The sequence below is a fragment of the Carassius carassius genome, chromosome 2, assembly GCF_963082965.1.
Source record: "Carassius carassius chromosome 2, fCarCar2.1, whole genome shotgun sequence".
Classification (NCBI taxonomy): Eukaryota; Metazoa; Chordata; class Actinopteri; order Cypriniformes; family Cyprinidae; genus Carassius; species Carassius carassius.
The window spans coordinates 28,843,957-28,852,615 of NC_081756.1; positions in this window are offsets into that span (position 1 = coordinate 28,843,957).

The window sequence follows — 8,659 nt, forward strand, 5'->3', positions numbered from 1 at the left end:
TACCCTCGGCTGACACGATGTATCCTAGAAAAGGAACAGACTGTGCATGAAAGTCGCATTTCTCCGCCTTGACAAAAAGCCCATTCTCTAACAGCCTCTGAAGCACTCGTCTGACGTGTTGAACATGTTCCTGGAGAGAAGAAGAAAAAATCAATATGTCGTCCAGGTAGACATATATGAACTGATCGACCATATCTCTCAACACATCATTAACGAGTGCCTGAAAGACACCTGGGGAGTTGGACAAGCCGAAGGGCATGACCAAGTACTCAAAGTGCCCCCTGGGGGTATTAAAGGCAGTCTTCCATTCATCTCCCCTCCTGATGCGAACCAAATGATAAGCGTTTCTTAAGTCCAATTTAGTGAAGATCGATGCTCCCTGCAACCTCTCGAAGGCTGAAGATATCAACGGCAAAGGATAAGTATTCTTTATCGTGATATTATTCAGACCTCGGTAATCAATACAAGGTCGTAGAGATCCATCTTTCTTCCCCACAAAAAAGCGTGGAGGTAGATCTGAACGAGGACTTGATAGCGGAGATCCCACCCGACAGTAGCCCCTTCCTTACTGCCGGGCTGGCCCTTTTACCGGGCAGCTAAAGGCGAAATGTCCCGCCGCCCCGCAGTACAGGCAAAGGCCGTGAGATCTCCGCCTCTCCCTCTCCTCCCGAGTCAACCGAGCTCGACCCACCTGCATGGGCTCGTGATCCTGGAATGGGCCGACCGCGTCGTTGCCACTGGCTCGAACTGGAGGTCCCTCCCCAGGGGGAAACCGAGCGTCTACCCGTAGTGCCAGATCGATGAGGCCGTTGAGATCAGCGGGTAGATCCAGGGCGTAGATCTCACGTTGGACACGGTCAGCCAGCCCATGCAGGAACATGTCCCACTGCGCCTCCTCGTTCCATCGGCACTCCGCCGCCAGGGTGCGAAACTCGATAGAAAAGTCTGAGACGGATCTCTCCCCCTGTTTGAGCAGGCCTCTCTTCCAGTGGCCGCGCGGTCAAACACCCGCTTCATCTCGGCGGAGAGCGCCGAGAACGAGGCACAACACGGATCTTGGTTCTCCCATACCGCCTTGCCCCACAGTGCCGCCTTCCCCGTTAACAGTGTGAGTGCGAACGCCACTTTGCTTACCTCACTGGTAAACGTGCGAGGTTGCAATGAAAAGTGCATGGAGCATCTAGTGAGGAAAGCCCGGCAGAAGTTTGGCTCACCGCTGTAAAGCTCTGGTGGGGGAAGGCGGGGTTCGGGTGACTGGGCAACCCCGGATGGTTCCTGGTGGGCGGGCGGCATGGGTGGTGGGGTTGGCGCAGTGGGTTGTTGCCAGTTCTGCATCCGCTGGGTGAGCTCAGATACCTGCGCCACAAGAGCTCGGATCGCTGTTCCCGTATCCGCCGAGCTCTTCTCCTGGGTCTCCAGCCGAGAGATGCAGGAACGTAAAGCCTCCTCAGCCGTGAGTGGGGTGGAGCCTGCTGCTTCCATAAGTGGTCTGATAGTTCTGTGATGGTAATGAATGTGATAGGAAGCAAAAGCAGTGTGAACATATATTTATTGACGACAAATATGGTGAACACAAACTCCGTGAAGACAATGATGAACTCCGTGGGTGATGATGTTATCTCTCGGCTGGGTGGCGCAGTGGCTTGATGGCTGGTGATGACGTGGCGTGAATCTCCCGTGATGAATACAATCCAGTGACGATCAACGGCGAAATAAACAATCCAACACGAACAAGACCAAGACAACCCAACAAGACAGTCCAACATCCGGAACAACTATCAGACAAGGAAGGAGAGAATGAGGTGAGTATATGTAGCTGACGGTAATGTGAGACACCTGGTGCGGGGACTGATTAGCAGCTGATTCCAATGAGCATGATGTAACCACATGAAAGACACCAAATCACAGGACCTGAGAACACAGCCGATCCATGCACCGTGACAGTTCTAATTTAGAAAAGACACTCTGTATTTAGAATCAGTTTAAAAATAGACAGTAAATATAAATATAGTGCTATTAACACTGTGATTCAAATTTTAGACACTTGTTTAAGTGTTTGTCTCTTTCTTCTAAGTCACTCTAATGTCTAAAATCAGGATGATGTGCAAAACATGGCACTGGGGTCAAGGTGAGAGAGATCGACAGAGAGCAATGTAATTGGCCCTGAACTGCAGCCATATCACTTGCCACCTGGGTTCCTCAAACCCTTTTCACCTCAGAATAGCAACAGAAAGTCCTGCTATTTCAGCACCTCTCTTCTTTTCTCTGAAATCCCCCATGTCTCCCATTCCTGCCCTTCCGTCATCCTGTCATCGGTCCGTTACTTTGATGAATTGACATGATTGAGATTTCTGATATGTCATACCTTAAGGCTCTGCTTTGAAGTTAGTGTTGAGCCTTTGCAACATCTATTTTCATTTCAATTTACAGCATGAATCTGACAGCGGAGGGGCCTGAAATGTGTATGGGCCTAATAAATATCTGGCCCTGGCTCAACCTCCAAATGCCTGGGTACCAGTGAGTTGAAGTAATGTTGCATTAAGGCTCAATAATAATAATCTCCATGTGTGTCAGTCAAAAAGGAAGATACTCTCAAAGATCTGTGAGAAGAAATGTGACTCAGACTGGAGCATTGGAAACGTCAGTGAGAAGAAAATTAAATTACTGTATAAGAGATTAATGAGTTGATGACAGCTGAATTGGGATTATGTATCTGGTCTATGTCTTCCACAAATAATTTAACCAAATGGATCTGCAATGGTTTGTAGTGTTCAGTATTATTTATAGAGTATGGCTGCCTGAAATGAAAAAAAATATTGTGTAGAAAAAATTCAGGGCAGATATTTACTAAAATAACTAAAGTGAGCTCTTTTTTGTTTTCTTTGCAAAAAGATTTGTAAAAATTTGCTAGACAGACTATTTATTGTATGATATTGTCACACACCTGGACTCGTTTTGTGTGTTTTTTGTCCCTGTTAATTAAGTCATGCCATCCACCTGTGTTTTCCCCTGTTAATTTAGTCATGCCATCCACCTGTGTTTCCCCATTATCCTTTGTATAAAAGCCTTGTCCTTTCAGTTCTGTTTTGTCGGGTCTACTCGTCTACTCGTTACTAGTTGCTTGTCCACTTGTCCATTTGTTACTTGTCACTTGCCACTTGTTACCTGTTACTTGCCACTTGCCACTTGCCACCTGTTATCTGCTACTTACCTTGCCTATGTTTTATTGAATAAATCCTTGTTTCGTTTATCCCTCGGCTCCGTGTTCCTTCCAGCAGCGTAAGCCGTGACAGAAGACCCGACCTAAAAAGTTATAAACTGCGTGTTTTCCCTCCGTTTTGTTTTCCGTTTTTTCACTGTCTTTTTCTTTCCGTAGTGTGTCATGGATCCCCTCTATCGCCCCGAATACCTCCTCCTCCTTCTGGAGCAGGAGGGACTGTCTCTCGAGGACCATACCAGACGGTTTCTCTGGATAGCTAATGCCACCAGCTACCCGGACCACGCGCTTGTCGCCCGAAGATGGTCCTCGGGAGGATTTCGCCGCCTTTATAGAGTGGAATCTGGTGAGAAATGGGTCACCTCTCACGGTCGGCCCAATGGAGGATCTCGCCAGGTCCACTCTGGACCCAGAGCCCAGCCTACAATCTCCCCACGGTACGAGGCATAAGCCCGAGCCCACCGATGACGGAGAGCCAGAGAGCAACCCGTCAGACCAGGTGCGAGAGCCGGCGACACTGCCCACCACGAGGGAGCATAATGTGGAGCGCCAAATGGGTCAAAATGAGGGGGTTTCCAATTCACCTATGCCAGATCCTCTGTTAAGCCCAGGAAGGGCTCCTGATCTTCCGTTAAGCCCAGGACGGGTTCCTGATCCTCTGTTAAGCCCAGGAAGGGCTCCTGATTCCCCGTTAAGCCCAGGACGGGCTCCTGTTCCCCCGTTTAGCCCAGGACGGGCTCCTGTTCCCCCGTTAAGCCCAGGACGGGCTCCTGTTCCCCCGTTAAGCCCAAGACGGGCTCCTGATCCTCTGTTAAGCCCAGGAAGGGCTCCTGTTCCCCCGTTAAGCCCAGGACGGGCTCCTGTTCCCCCGTTAAGCCCAGGACGGGCTCCTGATCCTCCTTTAAGCCCAGGACGGGCTCCTGATCCTCCATTAAGCCCAGGACGGGCTCCTGATTCCCCGTTAAGCCCAGGACGGGCTCCTGTTCCCCCGTTAAGCCCAGGACGGGCTCCTGATCTTCCGTTAAGCCCAGGACGGGCTCCTGATCTTCCGTTAAGCCCAGGACGGGCTCCTGATCCTCCTTTAAGCCCAGGACGGGCTCCTGGTCCCCCGTTAAGCCGAGGACGGGCTCCTGATCCCCCTTTAAGCCCAGGACGGGCTCCTGATCCTCCTTTAAGCCCAGGACGGGCTCCTGATCCCCCGTTAAGCCGAGGACGGGCTCCTGAACCCCCGTTAAGCCCAGGACGGGCTCCTGAACCCCCGTTAAGCCCAGGACCGGCTCCTGATCCTCCGTTAAGCCCAGGACGGGCTCCTGATCCTCCGTTAAGCCCAGGACGGGCTCCTGATCCTCCGTTAAGCCCAGGAAGGGCTCCAGCCCCAGAGCTTACTCCAATGCCTGCTCCTCCAAAATTCCCACCCTCCCACCCACTCCTGCCTCCTCCTCCGCTGTCGTCTGGCTGCCCCTCTGCTCGCCCTCAGCCTACCATCATTGTGGTGCGAGCTCAGCGGGACCGCCATCCTCCAGCGACGCCTTGGTCGGCGTCTCCCTCACCTCCGCCTCCAGCCTCTGAGGCCTGGACTCCGCCTCGGCCCGTTGACCCGTCGGCTCCACCATGGCTCCTAGCTCCTTCCTCTCCACCATGGCCCGGCAGTCCGCAGGCTCTGCCTGGCTCCCTCGTCCCTCCGGCTCCGCCTTGGTCTGGCGTCGTCCTTCCTATGCCTCGGGACTCCACTCCTCCGGCTTCGCCTCATCCCTCCGTCCCTCCGGCTCCGTCAGGCTCCTTCATCCCCTCGGCTACACCTCAGTCCTCGGTCACTCTGGCCTCACCGCGGCCTTCCGGATCCACATCGCCGCGTCAGTCACCAGAGCCATCAGTCCCGCCTAGGACCTCCGGCTCCTCCCCGTCACCCTGGCTCTTCGGCTCTCCGTCTCCGCCTCGGGCTCCTCCTCCACTTGCTCCGTGGCCGTGGGTCGAGTCCCTGGAGTCGGTGACCATTCCTCCTCCATGGCTCCTTCCACCGTCGGCCCCACCTTGGGCCGTGATGGCTGTGGCCTGGGTCCTGCTGGGTACCTCCTGCTTCAGATCCTTCCTGTCTCCTCCCTGGCTCCTCCCTCCGTCATCTTCTCCCTGGCTCCTTCCTCTGTGGTCCCTGTCTGCTGGCCTCCCTTTGTTGTTTCTACGGTGCGAGGACGCACCTACCGGGAGGGGGGAGTACTGTCACACACCTGGACTCGTTTTGTGTGTTTTTTGTCCCTGTTAATTAAGTCATGCCATCCACCTGTGTTTTCCCCTGTTAATTTAGTCATGCCATCCACCTGTGTTTCCCCATTATCCTTTGTATAAAAGCCTTGTCCTTTCAGTTCTGTTTTGTCGGGTCTACTCGTCTACTCGTTACTAGTTGCTTGTCCACTTGTCCATTTGTTACTTGTCACTTGCCACTTGTTACCTGTTACTTGCCACTTGCCACTTGCCACCTGTTATCTGCTACTTACCTTGCCTATGTTTTATTGAATAAATCCTTGTTTCGTTTATCCCTCGGCTCCGTGTTCCTTCCAGCAGCGTAAGCCGTGACAGATATTCAGTTCACCTGAGCTCCAAAGAGAATCCTCCTAAATATCAAGGTCTCTTCAAACCTCTTCATATCTCTTCTGCAACAAATCACACAAATAGACATCATAAGCCCAATATGTGCTGTTTTCTCTTTGACTCCCTTTCTGTGAGAGCAGTGATGTGTGTAGGGAAAATGTAGGCAGTTGTAATTATTTTTATAACTCACAGTCTACAAATCAATCTTTTTTTTGTATTAGAGAACTGTATATACACCCATCAAAAGTTTGGAAGAATTATATCATGCTCACCAAGTCTGCATTTATAAAAACTATTTAAATTATTATTCTTTTTTTAAGGTTTCTTTGATGAATAGGAAGGAGTAGAAAATTAAGAAAATTAATGTCTTTATTATCAATTTTGATCAATTGAATGCATCCTTGTTGAATGAAAGTTTATTTATTTATTTGTCTTATCTTATCTTATCTTATTGTAAATCCATACCAATCTTTTGAATAATAGTGTAGCAGAGTTTCTACAAGAATATATATTCTGCCAGGGAGTAAGATATCAGAGTTCAATGAAAGTAGTCAGCTAAGTGTACCCGGAATCAATAAAAAAAAAAGAGAGTACACGTTTCATCAGGAATATAGCTTGGTTCTGAAAAAAAAAAAAGATATGAATAGGATCCATTCAAAGAAAGAAAGTAAACTGTTTACAAATAATTCTAAACATAATGCAACTCCTTTTTTTATTATTTTTTTATGTTTCATATCCAAATCCCATGTACTGGTTTCTGAGAGGGCATTGGTATGCAGTATACGTCTTGGATGGATATTGATTTCCCAAGGAAAGCTATTCCATTGAAATTATTACTGGTTGGCTGGAGACATGTCTTGAAACAGAGGGGAAATGCGTCACCCATCCAAACACTAGATAATTACCCATTTAAAAATGCACATGTATGCAACATGAACACTTTGGACTTTCAATGCACTTTTAATGTAAAGCACTGGGAGCTATCCATGGTGCTGAACTGTGCTTTCAGAGGTTTCAAGCTGTAGTTTAGGTCAGTCAGCTCTTGTAACACATGCTTTTAACCAAACGACTATAAGGACACTTATTAGAGGGATAGTTCCCTTCCAACATCCTTGGCTTCAGTGATTGCACATGGCTCACTCCTTGTGGGGACTGAGACATCAATTTTCTGGTTACCAACCCTGAGCTCTAACCATAACTTAACAGAGAACCATGTATTAACTAAACTCAGCCCTTCAAATCAACTGTCTTAATGTTTTCCCATAAAGATAGCCCAAAGGGTTCTTGTTTATCATGTAGGCATGCATATACCAGACCTGCCAGCCAACTGCAGCAGCCCTTTCATTTATTGATATTTCACTGTACATAGCTATCTTCACTCTTTCACTTACTTGCTCTCTCCTTCCCCACACTCTCTGGTGGGAAAGAGCAATTTTGGCATTCACTACAAACATTCTCTCCACACACAGAGAGGGAAGTTGCACATGAACACATAATTGAATTATTCACGTACCGGAGACAGGAGTATGTTGGACTCTGTTCTGACACCGTACAGACAGAGGTAACACAGATTTGTGTCTCCAAGCATATCTCTTCTTCTCCATCTTATTTGCCCTCTCTCTCTCTCTCTATCTCTCTCTCTCTCTCTCTCTCTCTCTCTCTCTCTCTCACTGTGTTTGAAACTTTATCTCTCTCAAACATTTTGTACTTTATTTGTAACAATGCTATATCGCAAGAAGCTGAGTGGAATTTTAATCCCAAGCATTATTATTATTTTTTTTTTTATTGCAGTCAGAGCATTATGTTAATAATGTCCAATAACGAAGCACTGTCTTTAAAGTGTAGTTAGATCTGTTAATCTCACTGTTTGTGTGTGTGTGTGTGTGTGTGTGTGTGTGTGTGTGTGTGTTTGTGTGTGCAGACCTTCTCCAGTGAAATTAGGACAGATTAATAAGAACAACCTACTTTCTTTCTTTCTTTTCTGCAAACATACATTCCAGCTTTCATGATTATATTTGTAAAACCATAGAAATACATTTCTATTTTTGCATTAAAAACATCTCCTTACAAAGAATGTTACGGGATTTACTACATGCCATGGAACACAATATTTTAATGCTTTGAGATTATTTGGGGTAAACCTATGAAATACCTTTGACAATGCTCCTTCAATTTAGTTTAGTTATGTAATGCACTATTTGTCATATTTCCAGATAACATTCCTTCCCTGCCCTCTCATTTCGTGTTTTAGAGATGTAGGGCTTTTACTTAAAAGCTGTTTATGAAGGGAGGTCCTATATTGTACACTACACTGCTGTTAAACTATTTTGTACAACAGACATTTCTAGGTAAGCTAAGACATAAAGATGTCTGTAAGCTTGTGTAGGTGTAAAGCATCACTCATAGCACAGCAAGACTCTTTGAAATATGCCCCACTGAAAATTATAATTTTTGTCATGAAAAAATAAATAAAAATAATAATAATACCTCAAAGGAAATCCACATTTGTGAGAGTGACAGTTAGGCTTTAAAACGATGGAGGCTTTAGGATGTGGTGCTGGGCATAAAGAGTTGAAGATGATGTAATGAGACATGGGTAAAAGTAACATTTTATAAACATGTACAATTCATTTCAAACATGTTTAAGTACATTTAAGGGTTGCACTTTATTTTACAGTACGTGTACTTACATGTACTTATAGTGTACTTACAGTGTATTTATCTAAGAAAGTTCTGGTAATACAAGGTAACTACATGGGGTAGGGTTAGGTTTAGGGGTAGGTTCAGGGTTAGTACATAGTTATTACATAGTTATTGTAATTACTATAATAAGAACATAGTATGTACATGAGGAAC